General features: G+C 43.9%; 1 long non-coding RNA gene across 1 annotated transcript in view; it reads left to right on the plus strand.

Annotated features, from left to right (window-relative positions):
• The window catches only part of LOC144767706 (uncharacterized), a 59,580-nt gene extending 49,389 nt beyond the window's left edge, over positions 1 to 10,191 (plus strand). Inside the window, exons 2-3 of the long non-coding RNA XR_013598316.1 lie at positions 9,968 to 10,038; positions 10,131 to 10,191. This is a non-coding gene — a long non-coding RNA (uncharacterized LOC144767706). The remainder of the gene's footprint in view (positions 1 to 9,967; positions 10,039 to 10,130) is intronic.
• Positions 10,192 to 22,796: the final 12,605 nt, after the last annotated feature.

The following is a 22,796-nucleotide window of genomic DNA, read 5'->3' on the forward strand; positions in this document are numbered from 1 at the left end:
CGTAACGTAAGCATAACAAGTCATGTGACTTGTTAATAAAACTTTTCATTGGTTCATTTTACTTTTCTTATTCTAATGATGAAAGGCTTGGTCATATGACCTAAAAATTACGCTTTTTATTACTTCCGAACATTATTTTTTCTTAAATATATGTTATAATGTTCCAGGCTAATGTACTTTCCCGGAAAATTTACAACTGTCCTGCAAGTAAAATATATTCTTTTTTCGAGAAAAAGAGCGTTTCTTCGTCCCATGACGGAGCCGTTGAGCAAAAGAGGGTCGACCTGCTGTCTTAGTCGCCGATACGCCTGAATATGAGATTCTTATCGATCACTTTATGTTGCAGGAGTAGAAAACACAACAGCCCTTGACCATATATCTTTACTGCGTTCCTTCGTATTATACCTTTTACCCTTCATGTAATTGGTCTGCTTTATTTCACTTGCCTTTTAATGATTCTAAAACAGTGACTATTATTAAAAACTTTACCAATGTATATACTACTACCATGTTTTCTTTTAAAAACCTTTATTGTGAAAATTTCATTATACAAATACGAGCCTATAACCACGTGGGCCGGCCACGGAGCAAACTGTAATCGTATATGATGAGTAGACATTTACACTGTAGAGGAACGTAACGGGCGGGCCATTAGGTTGCAAGAACTAAGGTGTCTAACAGTTACGGAATCGGTGGACGTACATTTTATAATTAAAATACGACAGGGCCAGTTACAATAAAATTATCTAGATATACATTTGCGGGCAAGTACCATGGGTGACGTTAATTCGAACTTTCAATAGTACAGTAATCAATAACACATCAGAACTTAATATCAATAGGGATGTCGAAATATTCAATCAATTCTCGTCCCCGCCCGCCATGTGCTTCAAAACTGCATACGTATCTCGTGATTTCAAGGTTCTGCAACCAGTACACAACAAGGAGTTACGAGTCCCATTTATTCCGGCGCCATTTTGGGCGAGGACGGGCAGGTTCAGGATATAGTCAAAATGTCTCTACCAACCATCGACTATGATGATGTTCATATGCTGTATTTATTAGAGTAACACTCATCTGTCCACATGAAATTAATTTGCCACAATCTAAACATGTCATTTTAATCTTTCCAAAGTTTTTCTAAATATTTGGGACCGTTTCCCTTGCCTCTGATGCTGTCAGTGCCACTTCTTTGATGAATGTACTAGCAGGTCAGGGGTTCTCCTCCAAATCTCTCTTTTATGCAGCACTATAATTAATTGGTGCCACCTCTCCATATGACGATGCATGGTATAGTTACCATAACTATATTTTTTTTCGGTTCCTCTGGAGAGTTCATCGTGGCAGATGAAGCGTGTAACGTACCGGGCATTTACCTTTTTTTGCATGTACAGGAAAGGAAAAAGAAATCGAGCGTCCGAGTTCTAAGGTGTCCCAGGGCCATTTTAGTGGACCAGGCCCAAATCCAAAGAACAGGCCGCCATTTTGAGAGTCCTGTTGCAGCCGCCTGTCGCTGTACCATCAAGAGCAGCCGAAACTCAGCTGAATGGCAACTGAAACGGTAAAGGGGCGCCCCACTACAGCAGACGAGCCTCCACCTAGGAAGGCCCGTTCACGCCGCCTCCCCCCCCCCTTCGGGCACCCCACGCCGTTATTCGGAGCAGTATTGTAGGATGGCCACACCAGTGCGGCAACTTTCTAGACATCACCTCGGTGGTAACCGAATCTCAGCGCCTTGTGGTGTCTTCTATTCAGAAAACATTGTTGTGCTGCCTTCGACCTATTCGCCGCAAGTGCGCACGCAACTCAGCTGCATAGCTTGCTAGACACCACCTCGGTGCTAACCGAATCTCAGCGCCTTGTGGTCTCTTCTATTCCAAAAATATTGTTGCGCTGCCTTTGGCCCCATTCGCACTTCGGTCCGCTACTGCCGCCATCTCACAGGCCAACGGGGCGCCCCACGCCGACTTTCAGCATTGTAGGATGGCCACACCAGTGCACCTTACTAGACACCACCTCGGTGCCATCCGGATCTTGGCATCTCAGCGCCTTGTGGTGTCTTCTATTCAGAAAATATTGTTTCGCTGCCTTTGGCCCCATTCGCACATCGGTCCGCTACTGACGCCATCTCACAGGCTAATGGAGCGCCCCACGCCGAGTTTCAGCATTGTAGGATGGCCACACCAGTACAGCAACTTGCTAGACATCACCTCGGTGCCATCCGGATCTTGGCATCTCAGCGCCTTGTGGTGTCTTCTAGTCAGAAAATATTGTTGCGCTGCCTTTGGCCCCATTCGCACATCGGTCCGCTACTGCCAACAGGGCGCCCCACGCCGACTTTTACCATTGTAGGATGGCCACACCAGTGCCACAACTTGCTAGACACCACCTCGGTGCCATCCGGATCTTGGCATCTCAGCTCCTTGTGGTGTCTTCTATTCAGAAAATATTCTTGCGCTACCTTTGCCCCATTCACACATCGGTCCGCTACTGACGCCATCTCACAGGCTAATGGGGCGCCCCACGCCGAGTTTCAGCATTTTAGGAGGACCACACCAGTACAGCAACTTGCTAGACATCACCTCGGTGCCATCTGGATCTCGGCGCCCCACTGCAGATGAAGTGCCTCTCAACTATGAAACCACCACGGTGACATCCGGATCTTGGCGCCTTGTGCTGGTTCCGGCCTATTCACACATCGGTCCGCTACTGACGCCATCTCACAGGCTAATGGGGCGCCCCACGCCGAGTTTCAGCATTGTAGGATGACCACACCAGTACAGCAACTTGCTAGACATCACCTCGGTGCCATCCGGATCATGGCATCTCAACGCCTAGTGGTATCTTCCATACAGAAAATATTGTTGCGCTGCCTTTGGCCCCATTCGCACATCGGTCCGCTATTGACGCCATCTCACAGGCCAATGGGGCGCCCCACGCCGACTTTTACCATTGTAGGATGGCCACACCAGTACCACAACTTGCTAGACACCACCTCGGTGCCATCCGAATCTTGGCATCTCAGCGCCTTGTGGTGTCTTCTAGTCAGAAAATATTGTTGCGCTGCCTTTGGCCCCATTCGCACATCGGTCCGCTACTGACGCCATCTCACAGGCCAACGGGGCGCCCCACGCCGACTTTCAACATTGTAGGATGGCCACACCAGTGCGGCAACTTACTAGACACCACCTTGGTGCCATCCGGATCTTGGCGCGTTGTGATGCCTTCGGCCTATTCGCACATCGGTCCGCTACTGACGCAAACTCACAGGCCAACGGGGCGCCCCACGCCGACTTTCAGCATTGTAGGATGGCCACACCAGTGCTGCAACTTGCTGGACAACACCTCGGTGCCATCCGGATCTTGGCGCGTTGTGTTGCCTTCGGCCTATTCGCACATCGGTCCGCTACTGACGCCGCCTCACGTGCCAACGTATTTTCTCCGCATTTTATACCCTATGCCGCATAACAGGTCACGTGACTTGTTTATAAAACTTTTCATTGGTTCATTTTACTTTTGGTTTCCTAATGATGGAACGCTTGATCATATGACCTAAAAACAACACTTTTCATTGGATGAAAACTTTTTTTTTTCCCAAACGATGAAAGCCCCACCTTGTTTCTGGATGTTTCAGACTGAAGCTGGCGTCAGCATGAGAGCACCACCATCTCGTAGCTCCGTCGTGGTCATTCCGCGAGCAATCATGGCAGCCGCTCCCCACCAGAAGCCTACAGGAGTCGGGGGCCCCCAAAACTTTTGATGAATCCTCAAGGCGTAGGGGACGCTTTCGAGAATGGGGTCCAAGACATAGCAGACAAGCGTCCGATTTCCAAGGTGTCCCAGGGCCATTTCAGTGGACCAAGCCCAAAAAGGAAACAGCCTGCCGCCATTTTGAGAGTCCTGTGACAGCCGCCTATCGCTGCACCGCAAGAGTGGGCGCAACTCAGCTGAATTGCGGCTTTTGACACAGTGGACCAAAAGCGGACGGAATGGCAACTGAAACGGTAAAGGGGCGCCCCACTACAACAGACAAGACTCCACCTGGAGAGGCCCGTTCACGCCGCCTCCCCCGGGGCGCCCCACGCCGTTATTCGGAGCAGCATTGTAGGATACCAAAACCAGTGCGGCAACTTACTGGACATCACCTTGGTGCCATCGTTCTGCTGCCTTGGAACTATTCGCACAACAGTTTGCTACTGATGACCCACCCCCCGCGACGCCCCACGCCAGAAATCAGCTTCACAAAGCTCCGTACCGCGAAAAGTCCGCGAACCGGAGCGCTGCCCGGTCCGCTGTTACAGATATATATCTTTTTTTGAACGTTAATTTCTCAAAATCCACTGGAGCACATATATTGAGACCTAGCAAAGGCACATCGGGCTACCAGTCCCTACAATTTTGCCAAGTTTCGTGCAAATCCATTCAGCCGTTCGGGCTAAAAGTGAGGCCAACCGCCCTATGGAAAACTCAATGTTAAAAACACGTTTTGGGACCCCCCTTTTTTCTCGGCCCCCCCTTGACGAACCCCCCCAAATTTTTAAGGGCTGCTCAGAAACAAAATGTGCCATTTTCCTGAAAATTTCAGCCAATTCCGTCCACAAACGCCAAAGTTATTAGACATAGAATTTTCAAAAATCCCATAGAGAAAAAATCCTAACTATATATACCTACTGGCGACCGCCAGTAGGTAATATATATATATATATATATATATATATATATATATAACGCTCCAAATCCTTTCAAGCTTCCCAGAAAGAACAAAACAGCACTCGAAGATGAAGGTTCCAACACGCTCAGATTCTATTCAGCGGAGGGGTGCACACAGACGCGTTTCGGCGGTCTTCCTTCGTCAGTGTGTGATGCACTGTGTTTACTCCCGACATTGTTTTAAACATTTTTTGTTGTTCACTCCCACATTCACAACAAAACTTACTATAACACTTTTTGGGGAAACCTTCGTGAAGATACGTCAACCGATGCCAAAGGTATAGGCAAGTCAAAACACTATTTTCCTATGGAAACTAGATCTTAACTATAACTACCTACTGGTGAATGAATATATATATATACACCCTTCAGTTAATTGCACAAAAAGAGATTGGCAGAGGCCGATTCACGGTTTCACCAGTTTTTATTTCACTTGATAAAGTGGATGCATGTAAATGATCCTTCCTTACACGTTTTGGTGAAATGCCTTGATCACAGGAATAGAGGTGTGCAAACACTACACAGGTGCTTTAACTTCATTTCAACGCATGACCAAAGTGAGTTCCAAGAGACTTCTGTGTTCTCATCCTAAAAAACTGTATTGTAGTATATGTTAAATATTGCTTAATAGCGTTCTGTCACCACAACAGTTCAAAATCCATCCTTATTGTTGTTCAGTGCATCTGAGTAATTTAAGTGGCCACATGCAAATTGTTAAAATTGACTGTCATTGCAAACCTCATCATTATTCTTGCTGGCACAATATGAATTGTATTTCTTAAAGCGTGAAGAATCTGGAATCACCTGGGAGAGAGAATCTCTCCCATCTCCCTTTTTCACCTACAAAATGCAGTATCTGGTATAATCCTCTATTCAATTTGGAAACCTTCGTGAAGATCCGTCAACCAGTGCCAAAGATATAGACAAGTCCAAAACCTATTTTCCTATGGAAACTTGGTAATAACTATAACTACCTACTGGTGACCGCCAGTAGGAAATATACATATTATATAAAATTACCCTCACCCCCTCTAAACCCTAAAATTACCACCCTTTATCAATACCTACCGTTAAACGCAGAAATTACCTTTCCCACCGTTTACAACTGCCCACCCCATAACCATAAAATTACTATTACCACAGGTGCCAAAGATACAGGCAAGTCAAAAAACTATTTTCTTATAGAATATATACATATTTGCTTCTGTGATGGAGAGGTAATTTATTGGATATATACACTCAAACTAGGATGAGAAACATCAATCTGCTGCAAAAGGGTGCTGGGATCAGTCCCTTCAAGAAGAAATCCAAGTATATCCCCATGATGCCAAGAGATGCGTTAGATACGTTTCACAACTGTGTGGTTGAGGACATTAAAAAGCTAAACAAACAAGTACAATCTAAAAAATCCAAAAAGTCTAAACAAAAAAAGCAAATTGAACAAAGGAAGAAAGACTATGCTAAGTTGATGAAAAAACTAAGTGAGAACAATGAAATCATCATCAAAAAATCAGACAAGGGCGGCAACTTGGTAATATGGCCCCGAGTGGATTACATCAAGGAAGCCAAACGCCAATTGAATGACATGAACTGTTATGAGCCGTCTAACATCAAGAAATACAATATGGCCACGAACTCACTTAAGAAACTGTTGACACAATCACGCAGTGATGGCCTGATTTCTAATGATGAATTCAAATTTATGCACAATGAACATCCTATTGTACCAGTATTGTACCTAATACCTAAAGTGCATAAAGGTGTGTCTCCCATTCCTGGCAGGCCTATCATCTCCGCTATAGGGAGTGCAGCGGAACAGGTGGGCCAATATGTAGACTTCTTTTTACAGAGCCATGTAAAAACCCTGCCTAGTTATATCAAAGATACTGGTGATTTTTTGGGTAAAATCAGGGACATCCAATGGTCTGATGATATGTTTTTAATCTCATTAGACATAGAGTCTTTATATACTAGTATAGACCACCAAGCAGGTTTGAGGGCTGTAAAATTCTTTTTGGATTTAAGACCGTGTGAATACTATCAGCACAACAAAGCCATAATCAATTTGATAAGTTGGTGTCTCAATAACAATTTCTTTCTTTTCGGAAAGGAGTTGTTTAAACAACTAAGGGGTGTGGCTATGGGGGCCTGCTTCTCCCCCAGCTACGCATGCTTGCATGTCGGCTGGTGGGAGGAGCAGGTCCTCAAAAGGGACTATTCTTCCATTTTGAAAGATAACATCAAACACTACTATAGGTACATCGATGATATTTTCATCGTGTGGCAGGGTAGTAAAGCAAAAGCATTGGAATTCATACAAAACATCAATCACAATAGTTTGAATCTCCACTTTACCCACCACATAGATAGTTCCAGTCTGGAATTTCTGGATGTAAAACTGTATGTAGATAAAGGAAGAATAGAAAGTACCCTGTTTAGAAAATCAACTGCGGGCAATGTCACACTTCATGCCTCAAGTGCACATCCTAAGCACTTGATTGCAAGCATTCCTTATGGGGAGCTATTACGCTTAAAAAGGATTTGTAGCACAGAGACTGAATTTAATGCCTGTGCTGCAGCGTCCATGCAACGCATGAAGGCAAGAGGTTATTCTGACAAGATCTTGACATTAGCCGTGTCTAAAACCTCATTAAGATCTAGGGCAAGTTTATTACCAGCCCAGATTGAGGAAGAACCTGCCCCACATGATGTACATAATTCACCAGCAATCTCTGGGTCATCTGTAATTGATCAATGTCCAAGACTAATCACAGGGTATAGTGAGAATGAACGTAAGTTAAGATCTATCATTAATAAGAATTGGGCAATAGTTCTTACTGACCCCGTTCTTAGAATGAATTTGCCATCCAATCCTACTATCACTTTTAGTAGAGCTAGAAACATGGGAGCAGTGTTAGACCCTACGAGTCCTGAAATACAAAGTAAACCAAACTGGTTGAAACCTAAAGATGGATTCTATAAATGCTCCACATGTTGTGCGTGCAAGTTTGGAATCAATACAACAGAATACTATACTCCATTCAGTCCTATACCACATAAGATAGTTGGGAATTTCAATTGTAAAACTGAATTTGCAGTTTACGTTCTTTCTTGCACCTGTGGGCTTAACTACATTGGTAGTACGAAGCTGCAGGTTCACGAAAGAATTCTTCAACATCTACGTGCCATCCTGCATAGTGATCCCAATTATCCAGTGGCACACCACTTTAAACAAGTACATGAAAACAACTTATCTTGTTTAAAGTATTATGTGGTATCTTCCGTCCCGAAACCACGCAGAGGGGGGAATAGAGAGGCTTTGCTAAGAAGGTTAGAAACTAAATTTATTCTTAACTTCGACAGCAAATGCCCAAATGGGCTGAATAACACCGAAGATATGTACACATGTCTGTAATATATATGTATTCTGATGATTGAAAGGAATGTATATTGTATCTTATATTCCAGATTGTGTCGCTGGTCTTGATGTATACGTGACTCCTCTGGAGCGTCCCATGTACGCGTACAGGAAGAACAAGAACCTCAGGTCGAACCTTGTGTACACATACAGAGAGGACAAGACAGAAACCCAAACCACCTTGAGTGGACAGAAAGCAACGGGCAACAACAAATGTGGTACCTGTTGCATCTGTGAGCTATGTATAGTCACTAAAACAGTTGAACATAACGGTGCGAAACACACAATCACCACCCTGAACAACTGTAAAACAAAGAATGTAATATATATGATCCTGTGTCCATGCAACCAGGCATATATAGGTGAAACTGGCAGAGAAGTGAGGCTCAGGATAGGGGAACATAAGTCTGCGATAAACAACAATAAAGAAAATGCCCCCCTTGTGTCCCACTGGAAAGAAAAGGGACACAAAATAAAGGACCTCAGATGGGTCATTCTGGAAAGAATCAGGGAACTCACCAGATCAGGAGATAGCATAAAGAGACGAAAGTTACAGGAACAATGGTATATGGTTAAATTTAATACCATCAGAAAAGGTCTAAACTCCAGGGAAGAATGGGAGGCTCTTATTTAGTATGCCGTTCCCATTCAGTGACTACCTCTTCACCACCCTGTATCATAGATAAGTAGCACCTTAAACACCACCTACACTGGAATCCATTTCTGAATTAAGTGAAGGACCCTCCTTCAGACACAAATACTGAGGATCAAGAACAATGTTATTACCTCTATGAGAACTTGTAACTTTTTCATGCACCCATATCCGATGGGACAACATTGTAATTAAGCACTCTGACCACCAGTCCAAGATGGCGCCCATAGTCAGGGGTTGATCAGGGCGACCGATTGGTCGGATCAAGAACTACTAGTATCGAACCCAGGATCTTTGAATCTCCACCCAAGAGCATAAATTGGGACAACTAGCAAATAATCGCAGCGCGGGTCAGAATAATAGAGTATTTTAAGTAAAGCGGCAGAAAAGGTTTCTCTATGCCGATTTAGTGAGCGAGGGCAACTTTTCAAATACTATTGTTGTGCACTGCTTGTACAAATGGGAAATACAAGTAGAGACACTTCAAGCCAAGCGCGAACTCAGTAAGACATCAGACGGGTAGGTCCTCGGATACACTAGCAAGCATATTACACCATTTAAAGATGGCGCCCACGTTCACGGCGATCTTGGCAGCGCGTTAACAGCGCTCCTCTCTTGACAGGTGTGGATAATCAGCCAATTACATGGAGCTATAAAAACACACACCAAACAAACACACTCTAGATCGAGTGAAGGAACGAGGCAGAAGCCAACAAACAGCGCTAAACCGGTAAGTGGAGACCAAATCCCTAGGCCCCCCCACCCCTTTCTTTATGTAGCAGGGGAACCATTTATCTGTATACCTTTAAGGACAGTACAGTAGGCCCTGGAGGTAACTCAAACAGGGGATACACTTAGCCCTACAAAGTCTATACTCCATACTTGTAGTTAGAGAATCTAACCTGGGCGGGAGGTGGTTAAACTAATCACTTGTATATAAATTTGTCCCATCTAAATAGTAGAACCTAGAGTTAATAAATAGGAAACTGGATAATACGGGTATCAAACATGTATCGTAGGCACTACGGGGACTGAGCAGGAGATACTGGTAATACCAGGAGCAGGCATTGAAATTAAAAATAGAAAGGTGCTAGTCACATTACAAACTCTTCAACAGAGTTAAGAGTATAATATCGTATAGTACAGAATAGATATATGATGGTGTTATACTTGTCTTTACTCAACAGAACACATCCAGTTCAGGAGTAGACCAACGACTGTATATGCCCGTTCTAAGTACGTTTTAAAAACATTTGAGGTAAGACACTACCATTATAAAACTATGTGATTGGAGAAATAGTACCTATGAAATAGTAGAGTGAAAAAGTGCTATATACTTTACCACCACAGATATACGACAAGTGGGCAATCGCCTGATAAACAAAAGACCAAGGAACCCCATCAAAAGGAGCTCCCTTTACAGGAGAGAGGTAAATATAAGAATGAAAAATCACCCCCCAGTGAGTAGACGATGGGAGATTCTATCTTACACCTAATAAAAGTTTTTTTAATTAACAGAAGGCTCCAAGAACTACATCTGTAGTACCAATAAGTGATACTTCAAATAGACCCCATCTAGGAACGTTTCCTACACGGTCCCGAGGGTGAGAATCTATACTTATTTATTTTCCCGGGCCCCTGGGTTCATTAGTCCCTCTCATACCAGTTGGTCTTCCACAATGAAAAAGACTTGGAGGGCCCATATATCATATGTGAATCACATGTTTGCTACTTGGCGTAAGAAAAAGTAGAGGACAAATCACATGCAATGGAACCAATGCAAACATCATTGTGTAATTAATTGTATTTTATAACTAAGCGGATTTGTGTCAGGAATTATATATTGTCAAGAGAACAATGGCAGCTATAATTAATAGTGTAAAGTCAGAGTGGGTATGTGTTAATCTTAACAATCTAGCCCCTAGAGTAAATGAGACAAAAGGTTTCAATGCACGATATCTGACTGTGCACATTTTTCCTAATATATTTACAGATACGGTGTATCCATCCGTCCCCCGAAACCCCAGAAATAAGAAGTCCTGAGGAAGGTGCCACGATATCAAGTGTTAAGCACCGAAACGCGTCGACGCACTGTTTGGTCTAAAAGAATCCAGTTAGGGCCAGATAAAACTTTAGATGGGTATCAAATCTTTCCACTAAAGCTTTAGAATAACCAAATTGTTCATGGCCATTGGATCTAGTGAAATACAGTGGCAGAGATATCAAGTGGGCCACTTATACATAAGGGGTTTGTTGTGATTATGTTTAGTCTGTTGTTTATTGTGAACATATTTTGACTGTTTTTCCATTTATTGTGTACCGTAATATTGTGTTTGTGTAACACTGTTGAATAATTATTTTTATCCCTCCAAGATACTTAATCGTGGATTTTAATTGTTTCGGAAGAATTGTATGATTTCATTGTTTATTTATATGTAATTTTAATAAATCTAGATTGTAAACAAGACTATTTCTTTGTGGAAACCTATTTTTATGTTTGTCCGAATACCCATGGCATACTGTGACCTTTCTTTTTACAACAAGAAAGGCCTATTGTGATTAGTAGACTAGTTGACTCCAGGGATTTCCCCTTTGACTAACTTGATGTATAGAACCCTATATCTTTTCATTTTTTCTTTTTATCATGTACATATTGCTATTTTGAATTATAGATGGGAACATTGGGCAGTTTCCGATATACGATGTATGAGGACTGCCAATTCCTAAGTTTTCACTTATTCACACTTTGGCTGAAACAGTTTGAACAGGTATAAGGCATCATTTATATAAGAGAATTAATCTCCTTAAATATAGCTGAGGATTATATGAATTGTTTCTCTACAATCTAGTTGTTGCCACCTTAATACACATCGGGGTTCCTTTGTGTTTTCGTTGTGTATTATGTCTCAGCCTTGGTCGGGTTGTTTAGATACATTTTTGTCTTACAATCATTTTAATCATGCACGTAACAACACATTTTTTGCACATGGTATTTTGCACATTCGTGAGAAAAAATTACACTAATAATGAATTATTATATTGCTGCTATGCTCTGCAATTGTTTTGCAAATTCCTTTTGATCAGAGTCACTAATTAGCGATTGAATATATGCATTCATGCAGTTATGTTAAAATTGTTCTATTGCACTTCATATGTATATATGGATTTATCCAGAAATTCTATATTGCCCTTTGGACTAATTTGGTTGAGATTAGATTGTGGTTTCAATTAAATGTTTTCATGGCACAAGTTTTAAAACTAAATTTCCGTTCTATCTAATTGTATAGTAGGAATTATTATAGTAGGTCATGATAAGTGGTCCTGTGGGTATAACGAATCAAATACATGTGCAATTTTCAATTGACTGTTTTGTTGCCATCACGCAGTCTGTTTGCTATGTCTACAACTAACTTGCTAAACATGTGACCGGAATGGGAAGGACATATTATTTAAAAATGGCTACAATCATTCACAGCCTTTATGTGATCAAGGGCGCCTGAGCCCGAAACGCGTCATCTGTCGTATGCTGTTGAGGAGGTTGTAATAAAACATCTTGCCTACAAAGAAGTGGTTCGCTTCTCCTTCTTCGCCGCCGAGGTTTTGGTGGAAGTGGACGGAGTGGTTTGTTTGTGATATATATATATATATACATATATATATATATATATTACCTACTGGCGGTCGCCAGTAGGTATATATAGTTAGGATTTTTTCTCTATGGGTTTTTTGAAAATTCTATGTCTAATAACTTTGGCGTTTGTGGACGGAATTGGCTGAAATTTTCAGGAAAATGGCACATTTTGTTTCTGAGCAGCCCCTGAAAATTGGGGGGGGTTCGTAGAGGGGGGGTCGAGAAAAAAGGGGGGTCCCAAAACGTGTTTTTAACATTGAGTTTTCCATAGGGCGGTTGGCCTCACTTTTAGCCCGAACGGCTGAATGGATTTGCACGAAACTTGGCAAAATTGTAGGGACTGGTAGCCCGATGTGCCTTTTGTAGGTCTCAATATATGTGCTTCAGTGGATTTTGAGAAATTAATGTTCAAAAAAAGATATATATCTGTAACAGAGGACTGGGCAGCGCTCCGCTACGCGTACTTTTCGCGCAACGGAGCTTTGTGAAGCGAAGCTGATTGGTTCTCCGGCGTCTGTCAACATTCCAAACAGTCCGTAGCGGCCGCCATCTTGTCTCTCGGTAGGATCGAGAGACAAGAGGAGGCCAAAGCGAAGGGGCAAATGACCATAAGGGGGCATAGTACATTGTCGCTCACCCCCTAGGTTTGATGTGGAGGTTTTAAAAGGGCCCGCGGGGCAAAAAAAAAAAATAATAATAATAATCGAACAGCTGAATGGATTTGCACGAAACTTGGCAAAATTGTAGGGACTGGTAGCCCGATGTGCCTTTGCTAGATCTCAATATATGTGCTCCAGTGGATTTTGAGAAATTAACGTTCAAAAAAAGATATATATCTGTAACAGCGCTCCGCTTCGCGTACTTTTCGCGTTACGGAGCTTTGCGAAGCGAAGCTGATTGGCTCTCCGGTGTCTGTAAACATTCCAAACAGTCCGTAGCGGCCGCCATCTTGTCTCTCGGTAGGATCGAACAGCTGAATGGATTTGCACGAAACTTGGCAAAATTGTAGGGACTGGTAGCCCGATGTGCCTTTGCTAGGTCTCAATATATGTGCTTCAGTGCATTTTGAGAAATTAACGTTCAGAAACAAGATATATATCTGTAACAGCGCTCCGCTTCGCGGAGATAAAATTATATGTGTATTACCTAGCTGTTGCTAACACCAGTTAGCGACGGCTAGTAGAAGATAGCGACCATCTTGGGCCCCACTTTGCATGTGAGTGATATTTATCACTAATGACATGCAAAGTGGGCCAAGATGTTAGCGACTGGAAACAGTCGCTAACATCGCTATCTCCTATTATCAACTTTTGGAAATATTCGAGATAAGGGCGAATATCTCCAAAAGCTACCACCTGCCCTGAGCAGTTCTTAGCCATGTTATCCAATGGGAGGTGGATAACATGGCTAAGAGCATTAGCTCGGTAATGCATGAATATCGCTGAGTTTTCAGCGATATTAATGCATTGCGGTCGTTTTTTATCGTATTTCCGATAAACCTTGATAATAGCAAGGTTTATCTGCGATAATTTCTGACGGTAAAAAAATCGTTGCTAAGCATCGTTAGGGATAAATATCGCTTAACTTTGGTAATATGCCCCAACGTCTGTTAACGTTCGATTCGAAGGAAATCAGGAAGTGTTGAAAAACATTGTCTGCGCCATCTTGTCTTTTTTCAAATGCCACACTTTTGTCGTGCACGGCAGCCATTTTAGATGCCTTGACCAGACCCACTCTGTGCACGCTGTCGATCCTTAGCATGGCTCCCCACCCTCGCAAGCATCTCCCCCAGGCAGTGGTCACCCCCGCTCTCTGTCTTATGCATGGGTAATAAACCTCCCCCATCTGCGCTGCTGTTCCCTGAGAATCACACCCTGTGCCCGCCCGACACCTCCCTTTCGCCCTATTCACTACCGCACCCTCTGACACTCCTTTTCCTCTGTGTCCGATTGTCCAGGCTGGTCCTAGGGTATCAGCTAGCCCTGCAGATGTAGTTTATGGCCACAGCTGTAAAGAATCACCCCTCTTCAAAGGAGTTATAGTAGATCAAGGCCCACACTCGATGAGATCCGTCACAGCAGAAGCGTTGCTATTATCTGAAAACCATCCTGTATTGTGATTGGGGAGGGGACCGAGCCTGAAGCGGAAGATTCCAGGGATGACTGTTTGTACATCAAAGTTTTTACAATTATGTGTCACATTAAAAATATATAGCACTCCGACAAAGTAGTAAGATTATAAAACTTTAATAATTTATAAATATATACAAGAAAACAAAAATAGTAATAACATATAAACATTTTTAGGGAAAAACAACGAAGTAGCGGTCGGCTGTGCGAATAGTCCCAACGCAGCACAACGTCCAGATTTCCGGCGTGGGGCGTCGCGGGGGGTGGGTCATCAGTAGCAAACTGTTGTGCGAATAGTTCCAAGGCAGCAGAACGCGCCGAAATCTAGATGACACGAAAGTGATGTCTAGTAAGTTGCCACCCAGCAAATAACGGCATGGGGCGTCGCGGGGGGTGGGTCATCAGTAGCAAACTGTTGCGCGAATAGTTCCAAGGCAGCAGAACGATGGCACCAAGGTGATGTCCAGTAAGTTGCCGCACTGGTTTTGGTATCCTACAATGCTGCTCCGAATAACGGCGTGGAGCGCCCCGGGGGAGGCGGCGTGAACGGGCCTCTCCAGGTGGAGTGTCATCTGTTGTAGTGGGGCGCCCCTTTACCGTTTCAGTTGCCATTCCGTCCGTTTTTGGTCCACTGTGTCAAAAGCCGCAATTCAGCTGAGTTGCGCCCACTCTTGCGGTGCAGCGATAGGCGGCTGTCACAGGACTCTCAAAATGGCGGCAGGCTGTTTCCTTTTTGGGCCTGGTCCACTGAAATGGCCCTGGGACACCTTGGAAATCGGACGCTTGTCTGCTAGGTCTTGGACCCCATTCTCGAAAGCGTCCCCTCCGCCTTGAGAATTCATCAAAAGTTTTGAGGGCTCCGACTCCTGCAGGCTTCTGGTGGGGAGCGGCTGCAATGATTGCTCGCGGAATGACCACGACTGAGCTACGAGATGGTGGTGCTTTCATGCTGACGCCAGCTTCAGTCTGAAACATCCAGAAACAAGGTGGGGCTTTCATCGTTTGGGAAAAAAAAAAAGTTTTCATCCAATGAAAAGTGTTGTTTTTAGGTCACATGATCATGCCTTCCATCATTAGGAAACCAAAAGTAAAATGAACCAATGAAAAGTTTTATAAACAAGTCACATGACCTGTTATGCGGCATAGGGTGTAAAATGCGGAGAAAATACGTTGGCACGTGAGGCGGCGTCAGTAGCGGACCGATGTGCGAATAGGCCGAAGGCAACACAACGCGCCAAGATCCGGATGGCACCGAGGTGGTGTCCAGCAAGTTGCAGCACTGGTGTGGCCATCCTACAATGCTGAAAGTCGGCGTGGGGCGCCCCGTTGGCCTGTGAGTTTGCGTCAGTAGCGGACCGATGTGCGAATAGGCCGAAGGCAGCACAACGCGCCAAGATCCGGATGGCACCGAGGTGGTGTCTAGTAAGTTGCCGCACTGGTGTGGCTATCCAACAATGCTGAAAGTCGGCGTGGGGCGCCCCGTTGGCCTGTGAGTTTGCGTCAGTAGCGGACCGATGTGCGAATAGGCCGAAGGCAGCACAACGCGCCAAGATCCGGATGGCACCGAGGTGGTGTCTAGTAAGTTGCCGCACTGGTGTGGCCATCCAACAATGCTGAAAGTCGGCGTGGGGCGCCCCGTTGGCCTGTGAGTTTGCGTCAGTAGCGGACCGATGTGCGAATAGGCCGAAGGCAGCACAACGCGCCAAGATCCGGATGGCACCGAGGTGGTGTCTAGTAAGTTGCCGCACTGGTGTGGCCATCCTACAATGCTGAAAGTTGGCGTGGGGCGCCCCGTTGGCCTGTGAGTTTGCGTCAGTAGCGGACCGATGTGCGAATAGGCCGAAGGCAGCACAACGCGCCAAGATCCGGATGGCACCGAGGTGGTGTCTAGTAAGTTGCCGCACTGGTGTGGCCATCCTACAATGCTGAAAGTCGGCGTGGGGCGCCCCGTTGGCCTGTGAGATGGCGTCAGTAGCGGACCGATGTGCGAATGGGGCCAAAGGCAGCGCAACAATATTTTCTGATTTGAAGACACCACAAGGCGCTGAGATGCCAAGATCCGGATGGCACCGAGGTGGTGTCTAGCAAGTTGTGGCACTGGTGTGGCCATCGTACAATGGTAAAAGTCGGCGTGGGGCGCCCTGTTGGCCTGTGAGATGGTGTCAGTAGCGGACTGATGTGTGAATGGGGCCAAAGGCAGCGCAACAATATTTTCTACTATATTTTCGGAGTAGAAGACACCACAAGGCGCTGAGATGCCAAGATCCGGATGGCACCGAGGTGATGTGTAAGTTGCGGACCGATGTGCGAATGGGGCCAAAGGCAGCTCAACAATATTTTCTGAAGAGAATACACCACAAGGCGCTGAGATGCCAAGATCCGGATGGCACCGAGGTGATGTCTAAGTTGCGGACCGATGTGCGAATGGGGCCAAAGGTAGCGTAACAAGATTTTCTGTATGGAAGATACCACTAGGCGTTGAGATGCCAAGATTCGGATGGCACCGAGGTGATGTCTAGCAAGTTGTGCCACTGGTGTGGCCATCGTACAATGGTAAAAGTCGGCGTGGGGCGCCCTATTGGCCTGTGAGATGGTGTCAGTAGCGGACTGATGTGCGAATGGGGCCAAAGGCAGCGCAACAATATTTTCTGACTGACACCACAAGGCGCTGAGATGCCAAGATCCGGATGGCATCGAGGTGATGTCTAAGTTGCGGACTGATGTGCGAATGGGGCCAAAGGCAGCGTAACAATATTTTCTGTATGGAAGATACCACTAGGCGTTGAGATGCCAAGATTCGGATGGCACCGAGGTGATGTCTAGCAAGTTGGTGTGGTCATCCTACAATGCTGAAACTCGGCGTGGGTCACCCCATTAGCCTGTGAGATGGCGTCAGTAGCGGACCGATGTGCGAATAGGCCGAAGGCAGCACAACGCGCCAAGATCCGGATGTCACCGTGGTGGTTTCATAGTTGAGAGGCACTTCATCTGCAGTGGGGCGCCGAGATCCGGATGGCACCGAGGTGATGTCTAGCAAGTTGCTGTACTTGTGTGGTCATCCTACAATGCTGAAACTCGGCGTGGGTCGCCCCATTAGCCTGTGAGATGGCTGTTCTTTGGATTTGGGCCTGGTCCACTAAAATGGCCCTGGGACACCTTAGAACTCGGACGCTCGATTTTTTTTTCCTTTCCTGTACATGCAAAAAAAGGTAAATGCCCGGTATGTTACACGCTTCATCTGCCACGATGAACTCTCCAGAGGAACCGAAAAAAAATATAGTTGTGGTAACTATACCATGCATCGTCATATGGAGAGGTGGCACCAATTAATTATAGTGCTGCATAAAAGAGAGATTTGGAGGAGAACCCCTGACCTGCTAGTACATTCATCAAAGAAGTGGCACTGAGAGCTTCAGAGGCAAGGGAAACGGTCCCAAATATTTAGAAGAACTTTGGAAAGATTAAAATGACATGTTTAGATTGTGGTAAATTAATTTCATGTGGGCAGATGAGTGTTACTCTAATAAATACAGCATATGAACATCATCATAGTCGATGGTTGGTAGAGACATTTTGACTATATCCTGGACCTGCCCGTCCTCGCCCAAAATGGCGCCGGAATAAATGGGACTCGTAACTCCTTGTTGTGTACTGGTTGCAGAACCTTGAAATCACGAGATACGTATGCAGTTTTGAAGCACATGGCGGGCGGGGACGAGAATTGATTGAATATTTCGACATCCCTATTGATATTAAGTTCTGATGTGTTATTGATTACTGTACTGTTGAAAATTCGAATTAACGTCACCCATGGTACTTGCCCGCAAATGTATATCTGTTATGTTATGTTATGTTATGTTAAATCAATTTATTGAGCGCGCTAACACCATTAGGTTCCTTGGCGCTATAAGGAGAGAGCTAGGAGGAGAGACAAGCAATAACATAACAAGGGAAATCAACTAATGATACGCTTCAGTGAAGAGGTGCGTTTTAAGGAAAGATCTGAATCTGGAATAGGGGGAAGCCAACCTAAGAGGAAGAGGAAGAGAGTTCCAAAAGGACGGGGCTAGATAAGAAAACCTAAGGCCTCCGTGTTTCTTCCGCTTGAATCTAGGGACAGACAGTAAAGCCATCTGAGATGATCGGAGAGTGCGGGAAGGGGCGTACCGATGAAGCAAGGAGGAGATGAAGGAAGGACTATGACCGGTAAGAGATTTGGAAATGATGCAATCTAGATAATTTTATTGTAACTGGCCCTGTCGTATTTTAATTATAAAATGTACGTCCACCGATTCCGTAACTGTTAGACACCTTAGTTTTTGCAACCTAATGGCCCGCCCGTTACGTTCCTCTACAGTGTAAATGTCTATTCATCATATACGATTACAGTTTGCTCCGTGGCAGGCCCACGTGGTTATAGGCTCGTATTTGTATAATGAAATTTTCACAATAAAGGTTTTTAAAAGAAAACATGGTAGTAGTGTATACATTGGTAAAGTTTTTAATAATAGTCACTGTTTTAGAATCATTAAAAGGCAAGTGAAATAAAGCAGACCAATTACATGAAGGGTAAAAGGTATAATACGAAGGAACGCAGTAAAGATAAATGGTCAAGGGCTGTTGTGTTTTCTATTCCTGCAACATAAAGTGATCGATAAGAATCTCATATTCAGGCGTATCGGCGACTAAGACAGCAGGTCGACCCTCTTTTGCTCAACGGCTCCGTCATGGGACGAAGAAACGCTCTTTTTCTCGAAAAAAGAATATATTTTACTTGCAGGACAGTTGTAAAATTTCCGGGAAAGTACATTAGCCTGGAACATTATAACATATATTTAAGAGAAAATAATGTTCGGAAGTAATTAAAAGCGTAATTTTTAGGTGATATGACCAAGGCTTTCATCATTAGAATAAGAAAAGTAAAATGAACCAATGAAAAGTTTTATTAACAAGTCACATGACTTGTTATGCTTACGTTACGCGCTGCGCGCCCCGGATGACTTCCGGATGCGCTAACGCGGCGCGTCATATGACGCATTACGCGACAACGCAGGTCCAGAATATAGTCAAAATGTCTCCACCAACCAGCGGTCGAAACACAACCCCTTTCAGCAGGCTAAATAGTTCTGTTAAATGACAACAGAAGGGACAGGCAACAAGAACCATCAGTCAAAGAGGGGAGGGCTAGTTCTTCTCTACCGGGTTACATTGGGGCGCTACCGGAACTGATCGAATTGGTAGTCTACAGTGTTTCTGGATGTTTCAGACCGAAGCTGGGGTTAGCATGAGAGCAGCACCATTTCGTAGCTCCGTTGTGGCCATTCCGCAACCAATCATGGCAGCCGCTCTTTATCGTTATTTTGGGCGGGGTGGGTGGCGGAGCCGAGCTGTTTTGCAGCCATCATTGTGTGGAGTTCAGTTCATCTCACTAGTTTTGTATTTGTCATGAGGGGTTGTTCCTAATGTTTCTATTTTAGCGAGGTCAAAAAGAGATCCCATTAGTGGCCTACTGATTTTGCTCGATTCCTTTTCTTTTTTTTTACACGATTTTTCGTTATCTTTAAAGACTAAACAGAGTATTGCGACTCTGTGTTTGTTTGTAAATAGAGAATGAACCAAAGAGAACTAATTCTAAAACAGTAAATACTTGGATAACAATCAATCAAATGGAGAGAGAAGCAGGCACGACGGATTACAACGGGGGCAAAGGCCTGCGTTAACTACCTTTCACTATCTGCAAAGAGAGAGTACTCCTAATAGAAATGAGGGGGGGGGGCACCATTCAAAGCAGATCAGTGTGCATAAACACGAAAATGTTTTCACTTACCACGTACTTGACATTCGACAGCTTATGATATTTGCTATTAAAAAACCATTGAAATTCACTGAAAAAACCATAGGTTATAGACCATATATAGTTAGGAATTAGCATTTACAAAACCTTGAAAATTCACTGAAAAAACCATAGGTTATAGACCATATATAGTTAGGAATTAGCATTTAAAAAACCTTATTTTACTCACACAAAACCATTGAAATTCCATATATAGTTAGTTGCACTAACTATATATCGCGCACCCGCAATCCACTGCTGATCATGTCACATATTACATCATTCATGACATGGTCAGTGACATCACTGATGACATCACTGATGACATCTCAAATGACATCACTGATGACATCTCATTTGACATCAATGACCACATCACTGATGATATCATTCATGTGACAATACAATGCATCTCCTCACATTTTAATATAACCTCTGTTTCACCCAGTGTTAAATACAGAGTATAATTTTTGAAACCATTGACACACCAATACTAGTTACTACATACGTACTCACTGATTCCTACGTCTACACACACATTCACTCATTCACCCATACAATCATTCATACATACAATCACTCATCTTTACAACACTATCATATGCACTCATACACCTATACAGACACTCACACTCTGCCACTCATCCATGGAGTTACTCACACACCTAGTCAGTCCTGTAAAGAATCAATCACACTTCCATTTTCTTGTCTATACAGTTAAACATAGAGCACCTTACATTTTCAAACATATAGTAACACATACTTACTTTCTTATACAATCATTGATACAAGTACACATTGATCTGCACAGAGTCACACACCTCCCAGCCAGCCACACACACACTCAGTCTCCCATACAAATACTTGGACAATCAATCAATAACCCATATAGTTAATCATATAGCTACTGATCAACACATGCAGTAGTTTACAGAACAACAGACATAATGATGCACAAATTAAGACAGTTTAGTCACTAACCCATGCACTCAGTGAGACACATTTAATCACTCACTCATACATTCAGTCACGCACCTACTAAATCCTTCGTCCAGACAGTTATACATCTACTCATTCTTCAATATCTAAAACATATTTAAACTTTACAGAAACACACAGTCACTGGATGATGTCATCAGTGATGTCATCAGTGATGTCATTTGAGATGTCATCAGTGATGTCATCAGTGATGTCACTGACCATGTCATGAATGATGTAATATGTGACATGATCAGCAGTGGATTGCGGGTGCGCGATATATAGTTAGTGCAACTAACTATATATGGAATTTCAATGGTTTTGTGTGAGTAAAATAAGGTTTTTTAAATGCTAATTCCTAACTATATATGGTCTATAACCTATGGTTTTTTCAGTGAATTTTCAAGGTTTTGTAAATGCTAATTCCTAACTATATATGGTCTATAACCTATGTTTTTTTCAGTGAATATATATATATATATATATATATATATATATATATCTCTATACTAATATAATAAAGAGAGAGCCCAAACCTTTGAGGCGGGTAATCTCAGGAACCACAGCACCAATCACAACATCCAATACAGCGTTGGAAAGGGCAGTTGCAGCAGAAGGACATAGCCTATGCAAATGCCCACCATATACATTTAAAAGGTAAAAGAACCATGACAGCAAAGTAGTCCCTTGTGGGCGTGTCTGCGTTGTGCTGTGGGCGTGTGCTGGGGGCGTGTGGTACGTTCCGCCCTCCATGCCATGTCTCATATCGTGTGCTAATCCCACCCTGCTCCCTTTAAATACCCCTGCACCCCATAATCATAACCCACCCTTACTCCTTAAAGTACCCCAACACCCTTAAAACTAACCCTATAAATATACACTGTACCCCAAAACCCAAACCTATCCCTAAACCCTAAAAATACCCCTGTACCCCAAAACCCAAACCTAGCCCTGAACCCTATAAATACCCCTGTACCGCAAAACTCAAACCTACCCCTGAACCCTAAAAATACCCCTGTACCCCAAAACCCAAACCTAGCCCTGAACCCTTAAAATACCCCTGTACCCCAAAACCCAAACATAGTCCTGAACCCTTAAAATACCCCTGTGCCCCAAAACCCAAACCTACCCCTGAACCCTAAAAATACCCCTGTACCCCAAAACCCAAACCTAGCCCTGAACCCTAAAAATAACCCTGTACCCCAAAACCCAAACCTACCCCTGAACCCTAAAATACCCCTGTACCCCAAAACCCAAACCTAGCCCTGAACCCTTAAAATACCCCTGTACCCCAAAACCCAAACCTACCCCTGAACCCTAAAAATACCCCTGTACCTCAAAACTCAAACCTACCCCTGAACCATTAAAATACCCTTGTACCCCAAAACCCAAACATAGTCCTGAACCCTTAAAATACCTCTGTGCCCCAAACCCAAACCTACCCC

This window comes from Lissotriton helveticus, chromosome 7, assembly GCF_964261635.1.
Source record: "Lissotriton helveticus chromosome 7, aLisHel1.1, whole genome shotgun sequence".
NCBI classification, from domain to species: domain Eukaryota; kingdom Metazoa; phylum Chordata; class Amphibia; order Caudata; family Salamandridae; genus Lissotriton; species Lissotriton helveticus.